We start from the raw sequence: 17103 nt of genomic DNA on the forward strand, positions 1-17103 counted from the left end.
CAGCCATTCTGATCAGCATGACTGTACCTGATCATACTTCATTATGATTTTGATTGACATTCTCTGATAATGAGTGATGTTAATCTTCTTTCCCTGTATTTGTTAGCCATCTTCATGTCTTCTTTGGAGAAATGTCTGTTTAGTTCTTTGGCCCATTTTTTGATTGGGTCAATTATATTTCTGGTATTGAGATGCATGAACTGCTTGTATATTTTTTTAAATTAATTCTTTTTCAGTTGCTTTGTTTGCTAGTATTTTCTCCCATTCTGAAGGCTGTCTTTTCACCTTGCTTATAGTTTTCTTCATTGTGCAAAAGCTTTTAAGTTTAACTAGTTCCCATTTGTTTACTTTTGCTTTTATTTCCATTACTCTGGGAGGTTGGTCATAGAGGATCTTGCTGTGATTTATTTCAGAGAGTGTTTTGCCTATGTTTCCCTCTAGGAGTTCTATAGTTTCTGGTCTTACATTTAGATCTTTAATCCATTTTGAGTTTATTTTTGTGTATGGTGTTAGAAAGTGTTCTAGTTTCATTCTTTTACAGGTGGTTGACCAGTTTTCCCAGCACCACTTGTTGAAGAGATTGTCTTTTCTCTATTGTATATTTTTGTCTCCTTTGTCAAAGATAAGGTGCCCATAAGTGGATGGATTTATCTCTGGACTTTCTATTTTGTTCCACTGATCTATATATCTGTCTTTGTGCCAGTACCATACTATCTTTATGACTGTGAAAAGTGAAAGTGAAGTCGCTCAGTCATGTCCAACTCTTTGAGACTCCATGGACTGTAGACTACCAGGCTCCTCCATCCATGGGATTTTCCATGCAAGAGTATTGTAGGGGGTTACCATTTCCTTCTCCAGGGGATCTTCCCGATCCAGGAATCAAACCCAGGTCTCCCACATTGTAGGCAGATGATTTACCATCTGAGCCACCAGGGAAGTCATCTTGATGACTGTTCAGTTCAGTTCAGTTCAGTCGCTCAGTTGTGTCCGACTCTTTGCAACCCCATGAATCGCAGCACACCAGGCCTCCCTGTCCATCACCAACTCTGGAGTTCACTCAGACTCATGTGCATCGAGTCAGTGATGCTATCCAGCCAGCTCATCCTCTGTCATCCCCTTCTCCTCCTGCCCCCAATCCCTCCCAGCATCAGAGTCTTTTCCAATGAGTCAAGTCTTCACATGAGGTGGCCAAAGTACTGGAGTTTCAGCTTTAGCATCATTCCTTCCAAAGAAATCCCAGGGCTGATCTCCTGCAGAATGGACTGGTTGGATCTCCTTGCAGTCCAAAGGACTCTCAAGAGTCTACTCCAAAACCACAGTTTAAAAGCATCAATTCTTCAGCACTCAACCTTCTTCACAGTCCAACTCTCACATCCATACATGACCACAGGGAAAACCATAGCCTGGACTAGACGGACCTTAGTTGGCAAAGTAATGTCTCTACCTTTTAATATGCTATCTAGGTTGGTCATAACTTTCCTTCCAAGGAGTAAGCATCTTTTAATTTCATGGCTGCAATCACCATCTGCAGTAATTTTGGAGCCCCCCAAAAATAAAGTCTGACACTGTTTCGACTGTTTCCCCATCTATTTCCCATGAAGTGATGGGACCAGATGCCATGATCTTCGTTTTCTGAATGTTGAGCTTTAAGCCAACTTTTTCACTCTCCACTTTCACTTTCATTGAGGCTTTTTAGTTCTTCTTCACTTTCTGCCATAATGGTGGTGTCATCTGCATTTCTGAGGTTATTGTTATTTCTCCCGGCAATCTTGACTCCAGCTTGTGCTTCTTCCAGCCCAGCGTTTCTCATGATGTACTCTGCATAGAAGTTAAATAAGCAGGGTCACAATATACAGCCTTGATGTACTCCTTTTCCTATTTGGAACCAGTCTGTTGTTCCATGTCCAGTTCTAACTGTTGCTTCCTGATCTGCATACAGATTTCTCAAGAGGCAGGTCAGGTGGTCTGGTATTCCCATCTCTTTCAGAATTTTCCAGTTTATTGTGATCCACACAGTCAAACGCTTTGGCATAGTCAATAAAGCAGAAGTAGATTTTTTTCTGGAACTCTCTTGCTTTTTCCATGATCCAGTGGATGTTGGTAATTTGATCTCTGGTTCCTCTGCCTTTCCTGAAACCAGCTTGAACATCTGGAAGTTCACACTTCACATATTGCTGAAGCCTGGCTTGGAGAATTTTGAAAGATATAAGCATCTTGATGACTGTTGATTTGGATTATAGTCTGAAATCAGGCAGGTTGGTTCCTCCAATTCCATTCTGCTTTATCAAGATTGCTTTGGCTATTCGAGGTTTTTTGTATTTTCATACAAATTGTGATTTTTTTTTCAAATTTGAAATTTGTTCTAGTTCTGTGAAAGATAACATTGATAGCTTGATAGGGATTATATTGAATCTATAGATCACTTTGAATCGTATATTCATTTTCACTATATTGATTCTTCAAACCATTAGCATGGTATATTTCTCCATCTATTTGTGTCATCTTTGATTTCTTTCATCAGTCTTTTATACTTTTCTATACATAGGTCTTTGTTTCTTTAGGTAGATTTATTCCTAAGTACTTTATTCTTTTTATCAAAATGGTGAATGGAATTGTTTCCTTAATTTCTCTTTCTCTTTTCCCATTGTTACTGTATAGGAATCCAAGGGGGTTTTGTGTATTAATTTTATATCCTTCAAATTTACTATATTCATTGATTAGCTCTAGTAATTTTCTGATGGTATCTTTCAGTTTTCTATGTAGAGGGTCATGTCATCTGCAAACAGTGAGAGTTTTGCTTCTTCTTTTCCAATCTGGATTCCTTTTATTTCTTTTTATTCTATGACTGCTGTGGCTAAAACTTTCAGAACTATGTTAAATAGTATTGCTGGGAGTGGGCACCCTTATCTTGTTCCTGACTTTAGAGGAAATGCTTTCAATTTTTCATCATTGAGGATAATGTTTGCTGTGGGTTTATCAAATATGACTTTTATTATGTTGAGGTATGTTCCTTCTATGCCTGCTTTCTGGAGAGTTTTTATCATAAACTTTGAATTTTGTCAAAGGCTTTCTCTCCATCTATTGAGTTAATCACATGGTTTTTATCTTTCAGTTGGTCAATGTGGTGTATCACATTGATCAGTTTATGAATACTGAAGAATCCTTGTGTCTCTGGAATAAAGCCCACTTGGTCATGATGTATGATCTTTTTAATATGTTGTTGGGTTCTGTTTGCTAGAATTTTGTTGAGGGTTTTTGCATCTATGTTCATCAGTGATATTGGCCTGTAGTTTTCTTTTCTTGTGGCATCTTTGTCTGGTTTTGATATCAGGATGATGGTGGCCTCATAGAATGAGTTTGGGAGTTTACCTTCCTCTATAATTTTCTAGAAGAGTTTGAGTAGGATATGTGTTAGCTGTTCTCTAAATTTTTGGTAGAATTCACGTGTGAAACCAATTGATCCTGGGCCTTTGCTTGTTGGAAGATTTTTTATTACATTTTCGATTTCTGTGCTTGTGATGGGTCTGTCAAGATTTTCTATTTCTTCCTGGTTCAGTTTTGAAAAGTTATACTTTTCTAAGAATTCATTCATTTCTTCCAAGTTGTCCATTTTATTGGCATACTGTTGCTGATACTAGTCTCTTATGATCCTTTTTATTTCTGTGTTGTCTGTTGTGATTTCTCTGTTTTCATTTCTTTGTTGATTTGATTCTTCTCCCTTTTTTTCTTGATGAGTCTGGCTAATGGTTTGTCTGTTCTATTTATCTTCTCAAAGAACCAGCTTTTAGTTTTGTTGACTTTTGCTATAGTCTCCCTTGTTTATTTTTCATTTGTTTCTGCTTTGATTTTTATGATTTCTTCCCTTTTACTAACCCTGGGATTCTTAATTTCTTGTTTTTCTAGTTGCTTTAGGTGTAAATTTAGGTTATTATTTGATTTTTCTCTTGTTTCTTGTGGTAAGCTTGTATTGCTATGAACCTTCCCTTTAGCACTGATTTTACTGAAGACCATAGGTTTTGGGTTGTCATGTTTTCATTTTCATTTACTTCAATGCATATTTTGATTTCCTTTTTGATTTTTTCCATGATCTGTTGGTTCTTTGGGGGCAACTTTTTCAACCTCCATATGTTTGTATTTTTAATCTTTTTTTTTCTGTTGTTGACATCTAATCTTACTGCATTGTGATCAGAAAATATGCTTGAAATGATTTCAGTTTTTTTTAACTTACCAAGGTTAGATTTATGTTCCAGTATGTAATCTATTCTAGAGAATGTTCCATGTGTACTTGAGAAAAAAGTGAAATTCAATGTTTGGGGTGAAATGTCCTATAGACATCAATCAAGTCTAACTGGTCCTTGTAGCATTTAAAGTTTGTGTTTCCTTGCTAATTTTCTGTTTGATTGATCTATCCATAAGTGTGAGTTGGGTAATAGAGTCTCCCACTATTATTCTGCTACTGTTAATTTCCCCTTCATACTTGTTAGCATTTGCCTTATGTATTGAGGTGCTCTTATGTAGGGTGCATATATATTTATAACTCTTGTGTTTTCTTATTGGATTGATCCTTGATCATGATGTAGTGTCCTTCTTTGTCTCTTTTCACAGCCTTTATTTCAAAGTCTATTTTTTCTGATATGAGTATGCTACTCCTGTTTTCTTTTGGTCTCTATTTGCATGAAATATATATTTCCAGACCTTCACTTTCAATCTCTATATGTCTCTTGGTTTTAGGTGGGTCTCTTGTAGACAGCATATACAAGGGGCCTTGTTTTTGTATCCATTCAGCCAGTCTTTGTCTTTTGGTTGGGACATTCAACCCATTTATATTTAGGATAATTATAGATATTTTGATTAATAATTATTGCCATTTACTTCATTGTTTTGTGTTCAAGGTTAAAAACCTTTTCTGTATTTCTTGTCTAGAGAAGATCCTTTAGCATTTGTTGAAGAGCTGGTATGGTGGTGCTGAATTCTCTCAGCTGTTGCTTGTCTGTAAAACTTTTGATTTCTCCTTCATATTCATATCCTTGCCAGATATAGTAATCTAGGTTGTAGGATTTTTTCTTTCACTTTAATTATAGCTTGCCATTCCCTTCTGACCTGAAGAGTTTCTATTGAAAGATCAGCTGTTATCCTTATGGGGATCTCATTATGTGTTATTTGTTTCTTTCCCTTGCTGCTTTTAATATTTGCTCTTTGTGTTTGATCTTTATTAGTTTGATTAATATGTGTCTTGGAGTATTCTGCCCTAGGTTTATTCTGTTTGGGACTCTCTGGGTTTATTGGATTTGGGTGTCTATTTCCTTTCCCATTTTAGAGAAGTTTCCAACTATTATCTCCTCAAGTATTTTCTCATGCTCTTTATTTTTGTCTTCTTCTTCTGGGACTCCTATGTTTCCTAACATTGCCTCAGAGGTCTCTATGGTTGTCCTCATGTTTTAAAATTATTTTTCTTTTTTTCCTCTCTGCTTCATTTATTTCCATCATTCTATCTTCCACCTCACTTATCCCATCTTCTGCCTCAATTATTTTACTGTTGGTTCCATCCAGAGTGCTTTTGACATCATTTATTGCATTATTTGGAAAAAACAATGGCAACCCACTCCAGTACTCTTGACTGGAAAATCCCATGGATGGAGGAGTCTGGTAGGCTGCAGTCCATGGGGTTGCTAGGAGTTGGACACCACTGAGTGACTTCATTTTCACTTTTCACTGTCATGCATTGGAGCAGGAAATGGCAACCCACTCCAGTGTTCTTGCCTGGAGAATCCCAGGGACGGGGGACCCTGGTGAGCTGCCATCTCTGGGGTTGCACAAAGTTGGACACGACTGAAGTGACTTAGCAGCATTGTATTATTCATTATTGACTGACTCTTCTCTATTTCGTCTAGGTCCTTGTTAAACATTTCTTGTAGCTTCACAATCCTTTTTTTTCTAGTATATTTATCCGTAACTCCATTTTGTTTCCAAGATTTTTGATCTTCTGTACTATCATTATTCTAAATTCTTTTTCAGGTAGACTATTTATTGCCTCCTCTTTTGTTTGGTTTGGTGGGCATTTATCATCCCTTTACCTGCTGAATATTTCTCTACCTTTTCATTTTGTTTAGATTGCTGTGTTTGGGGTGCCCTTTCTGCAGGCTGGAAGTTCATGGTTTCTCTTTATTGTGGAGCCTGCTCCCTGTGGGTGAGGTTGAACTAGTGGCTTGTCAAGGTTTCCTGGTTAGGGGAGCTTGCATTCGTGTTTAAGTGGGTGGAGCTGGATCTCTTCTCTCTGGAGTTTAATGAAGTGGACAGTAGTGAGTTTTAGGGTAGCTATGAACTAACACCCAAAAAAGATGTCCTTTTCATTATAGGGGACTGGAATGCAAAATCAGAAGTAAAGAAACACCTGGAGTAACAGGCAGATTTGGCCTTGGAGTGCAGAATGATACAGGGCAAAGCCTAATAGAGTTTTTCCAAGGAAAACACTGGTCATAGCAAACACCCTCTTCCAACAACACAAGACAAGATTCTACACATGGACACCACCAGATGACCAACACCAAAATAAGATTGATTGTGTTCTTTGCAGTCAAAGATGGAGAAGCTCTATACAGTCAGCAAAAACAAGACCGCGAGCTGACTGTGGCTCAAATCATGAACTCCTTATTGCCAAATTCAGACTGAAATTGAAGAAAGTGGGGAAAACCACTAAGCCATTCAAGTGTGACCTAAATCAAATCCTTTGTGATTATACAGTGGGATTAAGAAATAGATATAAGGGACTAGATATGATAGACAGAATGCCTGATATACTATGGATGGAGGTTCATGATTTTGTACAGGAGACAGGGATCAAGACCATCCCCAAGGGAAAAGAAAATGGAAAAAAGCAAAGTGGCTGTCTGAGGAGGCCTTACAAATAGCTATGAAAAGAAGAGAAGCAAAAAGCAAAGGAGAAAAGAAAAGATATACCCATTTGAAGGCAGAGTTCCAAAGAATAGCAAGGAGAGATAAGGAAGCCTTCCTCAGTTTCAATTACAAAGAAACAGAAGGAAATAAATGAATGGGAAAGACTCGAGATCTCTTCAAGAAAATTAGAGATACCAAGGGAACATTTCATGCAAAGACAGGCTCAATAAAGGACAGAAATGGTATGGGCCTAACAGAAGCAGAAGATATTAAGAAGAGGTGGCAAGAATACACAGAAGAATTTTACAAAAAAGATCTTTGTGACCCAGATAATCACAATGGTGCGATCATTCATCTAGAGCCAGACATCCTGGAATGTGAAGTCAAGTGGCCCTTAGGAAGCATCACTACCAATAAAGCTAGTGAAGATGATGGAATTCCAGTTGAGCTATTTCAAATCCTAAAACACAATGCTATGAAAGTGCTGCATTCAATATGCCAGCAAATTTGGAAAACTCAGCAGAGGCCACAGGACTAGAAAACGTCAATATTTATTCCAGTCCCAAAGAAAGACAATGCCAAAGAATGCTCAAACTGCCTCACGATTGCCCTCATCTCACAGGCTAGTACACTAATGCTCAAAATTCTCTAAGCCAGGCTTCAGCAATATGTGAAGTGTAAACTTTCAGATGTTCAAGCTGGTTTAGAAAAGGCAGAGGAACCAGAGATCAAATTGCCAACATCCACTGGATCAAAGAAAAAGCAAGAGCATTCCAGAAGAATATCTATTTCTGCTTTATTGACTATGCCAAAGCCTTTAACTGTGTGGATCACAATAAACTGTGGAAAATTCTGAAAGAGATGGGAATACCAGACCACCTGACCTGCCTCTTGAGAAACCTATATGCAGGTCAGGAAGCAACAGTTAGAACTGGACATAGAACAACAGACTGATTCCCAATAGGAAAAGGAGTACATCAAGGCTGTATATTGTGACGCTGCTTATTTAACTTATATGCAGAGTATATCATGAGAAACACTGGGCTGGAAGAAGCACAAGCTGGAGTCAAGACTGCTAGGAGAAATATCAATAACCTCAGATATGCAGATGACACCACCCCTATGGCAGAAAGTGAAAGAAGAGAGTGAAAAAGTTGGCTTCAGACTCAACATTCAGAAAACGAAGATCATGGCATCTGGTCCCATCACTTCATGGGAAATAGATGTTTCTGGAAAACAGTGGAAACAGTGGCTGACTTTATTTTTCTGGGCTCCAAAATCACTACAGAATGTGATTGCAGCCATGAAATTAAAAGACACTTATTCCTTGGAAGGAAAATTATGACCAACCTAGATAGCATATTAAAAAGTAGAGACATTACTTTGCCAACAAAGGTCTGCCTAGTCACGGCTATGGTTTTTCCAGTAGTTGTGTATGCATGTGAGAGTTGGACTATAAAGAATGTTGAGAACAGAAGAATTGATGCTTTTGAACTGTGGTGTTGAAGAAGACTCTTGAGAGTCCCTTGGATTGCAAGGAAATCCAACCAGTCCATGCTAAAGGAGACCAGTCATGGGTGTTCATTGGAAGGACTGGTGCTGAAGCTGAAACTCCAATATTTTGGCCACCTGATGCAGATAGCTGACTCATTTGAAAAGACCCTGATGCTGGGAAATATTGAGGGCAGAAGGAGAAGAGGACGACAGAGGATGAGATGGTTGGATGGCATCACCGACTCAATGGACATGAACTTGGGTAAACTACAGGAGTTGGTGTTGAACACGGAGGCCTGGTGTGCTGCAGTTCATGGAGTCACAAACAGTCAGACACGACTTAGTGACTGAACTGAACTGAAGTGAATGAGTTTGGCATGGCTTTGGGAAGCTTGTCTTTCAATGCTCAGGACTGTGTTCCTGCTTTGCTGGAGAATTAGCATGGTATGTCTTGCTCTGGAGCTTGTTGGCTCTTGAGTGAAGCTTGGTTTCAGTGTAGGTATGGAGGCTTCTGGGTGAGCTCTTGTTTATTAATGTTCCATTGAATCAGGAGTTCTCTGATGTTCTCAAGTATTGAAGTTAAGCCTCCTGCCTCTGGCTTTCACTCTTATTCTTACAGAAGCCTCAAGACTTCTCCATCCATACACCACTGATGATAAAACATCTATGTTAATAATGACACAATTCTCCATAGTGAGGGACACCCAAAGAGGTTCATAGAGTTACATGGAGAAAGGAAGAGGGAGGAGGAAGATAGAGGTGACTAGAAGGAGAAGAGGGGGAGTCAAAAGGGGAGAGAACAATCTAGCCAGTAGTCATTTCCCTAAGTGTTCTCCACAGCCCAGAGCACCCAGAGAGATTCATAGAGTTATGTAGAGAAGAGAAGGGGGAGGGAGGAGATAGAGTTTCTGGGGAAGAGTCAAAAGGGGAGAGAGTAATCAAGCCAGTAATCACACCCCTAAGTGAAAATGTATACCAAAGATTAGATTCTTAATTGTAAAAAATTGATAACAAATACCAAGAAGCAAAGATTAAAAATCTAGAGTAGAGGTTAGACTCGCAAAAATACAATATTAAAAATACAAAACAAAATCAATCATAAAAAATATAGAAATATATATACGTGAAATTTTCTTTAAAATAGGGTCTTTTTTTGCAAGGTAATCAGTTCAGTTCAGTTTCTCAGTCCTGTCTGACTCTCTGCAAACCCATGAATTACAGTACTCCAGCCTTCCCTGTCCATCACCAACTCCCAGAGTTCACTCAAACTCATGTCCATTGAGTCGGTGATGCCATCCAGCCATCTCATCGTCTGTCATCCCCTTCTCCTGCTGGCCCAATCCCTCCCAGCATCAGAGTCTTTTCCAATGAGTCAACTCTTCACTTGAGGTGGCCAAAGTACTGAAGATTCAGCTTCAGCATTATTCCTTCCAAAAAACATCCAGGACTGATCTCCTTTAGAATGGACTAGTTGGATCTCTTTGCAGTCCAAGGAACTCTCAAGAGTCTTCTCCAACACCACAGCTCAAAAGCATCAATCCTTCGGCGTTCAGCTTTCTTCACAGTCCAACTCTCACATCCATACATGCCTTGACTAGACGGACTTCAGTCGGCAAAGTAATGTCTCTGCTATTGAATATGCTATCTAGTTTGGTCATAACTTTCCTTCCAAGGAGTAAGCACCTTTTAATTTCATGGCTGTAATCACCATCTGCAGTGATTTTGGAGCCCCCCAAAATAAAGTTAGCCACTGTTTCCACTGTTTCCTCAACTATTTGCCATGAAGTGAGGGGAGGCCATGATCTTAGTTTTCTGAATGTTTCTCATGATGTACTCTGGATATAAGTTAAATAAGCATGACAATATAAGTTAATAAGGGTGACAATATACAACCTTGGCGTACTCCTTCTTCTATTTGGAACCAGTCTGTTGTTCCATGTCCAGTTCTAACTGTTGCTTCCTGACCTGCATATAGGTTTCTCAAGAGGCAGGTCAGGTGGCCTGTATTCCCATCTCTTTCAGAATTTTCCAGTTTATTGTGATCCACACATTCAAAGGCTTTGGCATAGTCAATAAAGCAGAAATTGATGTTTTTCTGGAACTCTCTTGCTTTTTCCATGATCCAGAAGATGTTGGCAATTTGATCTCTGGTTCCCCTGCCTTTTCTAAAACCAGCTTGAACATCAGGAAGTTCACGGTTCACGTATTGCTGAAGCCTGGCTTGGAGAATTTTGAGTATTACTTTACCAGCATGTGAGATGAGTGCAATTGTGTGGTAGTTCGAGCACTCTTTGGCATTGCCTTTCTTTGGGATTGGAATGAAAACTGACCTTTTTCAGTGCTGTGGCCTCTGCTGAGTTTTCCAAATTTGCTGGCATATTGAGTATAACATTTTCACAGCATCATCTTTCAGGATTTGAAATAGCTCAACTGGAATTCCATCACCTCCACTAGCTTTGTTCATAGTGATGCTTTCTAAGGCCCACTTGACTTCACATTCCAGGATGTCTGGCTCTAGGTGAATGATCACACTATCGTGATCATCTTGGTCATGAAGATCTTTTTTGTACAGTTCTCTTGTGTATTCTTGCCACTTCTTAATATCTTCTGCTTCTATTATTTCCAGACCATTTCTGTCTTTTATCGAGCCCATCTTTGCATGAAATGTTCCCTTGGTATCTCTAATTTTCTTTTTTTTAATATAAATTTATTTATTTTAATTGGAGGCTAATTACTTTCTTGACGAGATCTCTAGTCTTTCCCATTCTGTTCTTTTCCTCTCTTTCTTTACATTGATCGGTGAGGAAGGCTTTCTTATCTCTCTTGGCTATTCTTTGACACTCTGCATTCAGATGCTTATATCTTTCCTTTTCTCCTTTGCTTTTCACTTCTCTTCTTTTCCCAGCTATTTGTAAGGCCTCCTCAGACAGTCATTTTGCTTTTTCGCATTTCTTTTCTATGAGGATGGTCTTGATCCTTACCTCCTGTACAATGTCACGAACCTCCATCCATAGTTCATCAGGCACTCTATCCATCAGACCTAGTCCCTTAAATCTACTTCTCACTTCCACTGTATAATCATAAGGGATTTGATTTAGTTCATACCTTAACAGTCTAGTGGGTTTCCCTACTTTCTTCAATTTAAATCTGAATTTAGCAATAAGGAGTTCATGACCTGAGCCAGAATCAGCTCCCGGTCTTGTTTTTGCTCACTGTATAGAGCTTCTCCATCTTTGGCCACAGAACAGTAATAATAGGTTATAAAAATGAAAATTAAAGGAGTAATAAAGAACTTAATTTTTTTAAAAAAATTAAAAAGTGATAATAGTAAAAATATATCTAGGAATTTCTCTGGAGCTGTTGAGAGCAGTGTGGGTTCAGTTCAGTTTCAGATAAGTACAAGCTTGTACTTATTCTCAAGGTCTATTGGCCACCTCCGACCCTTAGTCAATGTTAACTACAGGGTTTTAATCTGTGACACCTGTTATTTCCAGAACAGTTCCCTCTTTGTTTATTTTGTCTTCCTCTGCTTGCAAGTCTCTTCAGTGTCTAATTTCTGACCTGACACAAGGGGGCGGAGGTGGTCATCTATTTAGGCTCACTTGTTCAGTTGTGTTTCGGGAAGGAGCAGATACTGAAAACAAATATTGCTGGTGTGTATGGGCAGTGCTCACAATGTATGGACAACACTGGGTTTGCCCCAGCTCAAGGCAGCATGTGCTTCCTGGGTCTACACTGCTCAGGCTCCAGGGTGCTCTGTAGGGACACTGTCCAAAGCAGGCCTTGCATTTTGTGCACTTCCTAGGTCTAAGCCACTTAGACTCTTGGGTACTCTGCAAGGGCACAGATTTGGTTGGGCATACATTTTGTGCCCTTTCCAGGTCCGAGAAGCTCAGACAACCAGGTGTATGGCACGTGCACTGTCCCAGGTGGGCCGTGTGTCTTAATCACCACCCCAGTCCTGGTATGCCATGTGTCTCCTCTGGGGAGCTGATCTTAGGCTGTGACCCTCCTGGCAGGTGTCAACCGTCCAGGATCCCAGGAGAATGTGGTTAGCAACTGGGAGCCTGCTCACAGTTTGGTGGAGGATGCCTGTCTCTGGAACCAAGATTGGAGCAGCCCCTTGTCTTCTGGCTCTGGCTGTCACACAATCGCCTCTCTGCCTTTGGTAGGGGGTAGGGGCCTTGTATGCAGCCAGTTAGCTCTCCTTTGGTATTCACTCAATGCTTTGTTCTGTGAGCAGGCCAGACTTTGCGTTAGAGCCTTTCACTGGAAAGTTATTTTTTTTCTCTTTCTCTCTCTGGCGATACCATTATTTGGGTTGCTATCTCATGTTAGCTCCCTCAGATTGTCCTCAGGGCATTCAAGGCTAGTCCTTACCCTAAGCACTGATTATACAGTCCACTCCTCCCTGTCCAGCCCCCGCTCACTCGTGGTGGATGCAAGTGTCCAGGCTACTTCTCTGCTGGCAGTTGTGGTTAGGCGCATATTCTGTGGGATTCTTTTTTTTTTTTTTTTTCCTCCCAGTTATGTTGCCCTCTGAGATTCCGAAACTCCCCACAGATCCACCTGTGAGAGGGTTCCCTATTGTTTGGAAATTTCTCCTCCTTCACGACTCCCTTTTTAGGATGGGTCTCCATCCCGAACTCTTCTGTCTCATTTTTTTGTCTTTTATATTTTGTCCTACCTCCTTTCAAAGAGAATGGGCTGCTTTTCTGAGTGCCTGGTATCCACCAGTGTTCAGAAGTTGTTTTGTGGAAGTTGCTCAGCATTCAAATGATCTTTTGATGCATTTGTGGGGGAGAAAGTGGTTTCCCCATCCTATTCCCCCCCGCCCCCCTGCCCCGCCACCTTGGAACCATCCCCCAGGTTCAAGCTTTCTTTACTTGCTTTCATTCTTAGTCCTTTTCATTTTTCTCCTTTGACCAGATAATTTCTAAAGGTCTTTCCATGAGTTCCCTGAACTTTTCTTTTCCTGCCTGTTTTAGTGCTGTTGAACCCATCTGTTTTTTTTTTTAGATCTGCTATGGTAATCTACAACCTCATTTTTGTTAGCACTTTCAAATATTTTGCATTTCTTTATTGGGTCCTCATATTATTCATAAGTTGCTTTCTAAATTCAGTGAGCCTAAATATAGAAAGCTGTCATCAAAGCAAGTTTACCTAAGAAAATAAGAAATATCTCAAATAAACAACCTAACCTTATGACTAAAGCAAGTAGAGAAAGAAGAAAAAACATATGCCAAATTTAGTATAAGAGAAGAAATCACAATGATCCAAGCAAAAATAAATGAAATAGAGACTAAAAAAAACAATAGAAATTTTAAAATAAAATTAAAAGCCAGTGTTTGAAAAGATAAACAGAACAGATAAACATTTAGCCAGACTCCCTGAGTGAAAAAGGTGAGAAGGCACAAATCAATAAAATTAGAAATTAGAAGGAAATTTGTAATCAACACCACAGAAATACAAAGGATCATTAGAGACTACTTTGAGAAACTATATGCCAATAAAATAAACAAACTAGAAAATATGGAAAAATTTATCAAATGTGTCATCTTGCATGACTGAACCACAAATAAACAGAAAACATGACAACAGACCTATTAACAGTACTGAAATTAAATCAAGAATTTTAAAATCTCCTAACAAACAAAAGAGCAGGACCAGATGATTTTGCAGGTGAATTTCACATTTAGAGAAAAGTTAACAGCTATATTTCTGAAACTGTTTCAAATTTTGCAGAGGAAAGGAAACTTCCAAACTCATTCTGTTAGACTCCCACCACCCTGATACCAAAACCAGACAAAACTACCCAACAAAAAGAAGAAAATCACATGCCAATGACTCTGATAAATATACATACAAAACTCCTCACAAAATATGAACAAATCAATTCCAATATATATTAAAAGGCTTGTACACCATAATCAAATGGGATTTATCCCAGAGATGCAAGTTTTTTTTTCCCAATATCCACAAATAATTCAATGTGATACCCACATTAACAAACTGAAGGATAAATCCATATGATCATTTCAATAGATAAAAATTAAAAAAAAACAATAATAATGCAACACATATATGATAAATACTCTCCAGAGTATGGGCATAAGTGGAATATATCACAGCACAATAAAGACCATATATGACAAACCCACAGCTGGCATCATGCTCAACAGGAAAAACTTGAAAACATTTCTTCTATACTCACACAGATATAAGACAAGAATACATAATCTCTCTACTTTGATTCAACATAGTTTTGGAGCTAAAAAGAAACAAAGTGAGTCCAAATTAGAAGAGAAGTAAAACTGTCACTTTTTGTAAATGACATAATAATATACATAGAAAATCATATTACTAGAAACGACAAGAGTTCATTAATTCAGCAATGTAACTGGATAAAAAATAAATATACATAAATAAATGAATAAACAAATCTGCTGCATTTGTCTACAATAAAATCAAGCTATCATAATAAGAAATCAAGTATACCATTGCATCAAAAAGAATAAATAATTAAGAATGAACATATATAAGGCAAAAGTCCTATAGTCTGAAAACTATAAGATGCTGATGAAGAAATTGAAGGCTAGAAAAACAGATGTACAGATACACTGTACTCTTGAGCTTATTGTATTTATTTCCATTATTTCATGACATAGATGAAAAAGATATTGCTGAGATTTATGCCAGAGAGTATTCTGCCTATGTTTTCCTTTAAGGGTTTAATAGGGTCCAGTCTCACATTTTGGTTTTCAATCTATTTTGAGTAAATTTCTTGTGTATAGTGTTAGAGAGTATTCTAATTAATATCATTGTTTTGCATGTAGCTGTTCAGTTTTCCCAGCACCATTTATTGAAGAGATTTTCTTTCTCCAACTGTATAGTCTTGCATGTTTTGTAGTAGATTAATTTACTTTCTATCCATTTCCAATGATCTATAAAGCTTTTGCACAGCAAAGGGAACCATACGCAAAATGAAGACAATCCAAAAAATGGAGAAAACATTTTGAACTGATGTGACTGACAAGGGATTAGTCTTCAAAATTTATCCTGCTGCTGCTAAGTTGCATGAGTCGTGTCCGACCCTGTGTGACCCCATAGATGGCAGTCCAACAGGCTCCTCTGTCCCTGGGATTTTCCAGGCAAGAATAATGGAGTGGGTTGCCATTTCCTTCTCCAATGCATGAAAGTGAAAAGTGAAAGTGAAGTCGTTCAATCGTGTCTGACTCTTTGTGACCCCATGAACTGCAACCTACCAGGCTCTTCTGCCCATGGGATTTTCCAGGCAAGAGTACTGGAGTGGGTTGCCATTGCCTTCTCCATCAAAATTTATAAACAGCTTAATATAATCAGACCCAACCGCTCAATCAAAAAGTGGGCAAAAGACTAAGAAATTTCTCCAAAGATATACAGATGGCCAATAAGCACATGAAAATATTTTCAGCATCAGTAATTATTATAGAAATGTGAATCAAAACTACAATAAGATAGCACCTCACATCAGTCAAAATAGTTGTCATACTGAGTGAATTCAGAGAAAGAGAAATATCATATGATATATTACTTACATGCAGAATCTAAAAAAATGATGCAAGTAAACAGATTTACAGAACAGAAGCTGACTCAGACTCACAGAGAACAAACTTATGCTTACTATACAGGAAGGGTGGGGGAAGGAATATTTAGGGAGTGTGGAACTGACATGTACACTCTGTTATATTTAAAATGAATAACCAACAAGGACCAATTGTGTGAGAAAGTGAAAGTGAAAGTCACTCAATCCTGTCCAACTCTGCGACCCGAGGCTAGAATACTAGAATGGGTAGCCTTTTCCTTCTCCAGGGGATCTTCCCAACCCAGAGATCGAGCCCACGTCTCCCGCATTGCAGCTGGATAAGAAAGAGAACTCCCCTCAATATTATGTAACATCCTAAATGGAAAAATAATTTGGAAAAAAATGATACATGTATATGTATAACTGAGTCATTTTGCTGTACACCTGAAACTATGACAATATTTTTAATCAACTGTACTCTAATATAAAATAAAAAGTTAAAAAATATATCTTGCTCTTGAAATAAAAGAATCAATTTATTAAAATGACTATACTACCCAGGGCAATCCAAGAGATTCAGTGTAATCTCTATCAAATTATCAGTGGCCTTTTTGCACCGAAGAGCCCAAACAATCTTGAGCAAGATTTATGGAGCTGGAAAAATCACACTCCCTGACTACAGACTATATTTCAAAGCTACAGTAATCAAATGGTATGGTACTGGCACAAAAAAGACATAGAGATCAACGGAACTGTGTAGAAAACATAAATAAATCCTGAAACTAACATGTTTTAAATTAGCTAATTTAGTTAAAAGTTTAACTAATTCTTAAAAATATACCTTCTCAAGCAATTCCAAAAAGTGAAAAAGAGTTAAGATTTGTAATCCATTTTACAGAATGGCATTACCCTGACAAAACCAGATACAGACACTAAGAATGAAAAAACTACACACCAACATCCAGGATGAATATAGATTCTCAGCAACGTAACTATGAATTGAATTCAATAGTACATTAAAATGATCATATACTGTGATAAATTTGGATTTACAACTCTAATTTAACTCTATTTAAACAAATGCTAACCAATGAATGTAGTATATCACATTAATAGAGTGAAAGATAAAGCTAATATGATCATCTCAATAG

Source organism: Capra hircus, chromosome 7 (assembly GCF_001704415.2).
Source record: "Capra hircus breed San Clemente chromosome 7, ASM170441v1, whole genome shotgun sequence".
Taxonomy (NCBI): domain Eukaryota; kingdom Metazoa; phylum Chordata; class Mammalia; order Artiodactyla; family Bovidae; genus Capra; species Capra hircus.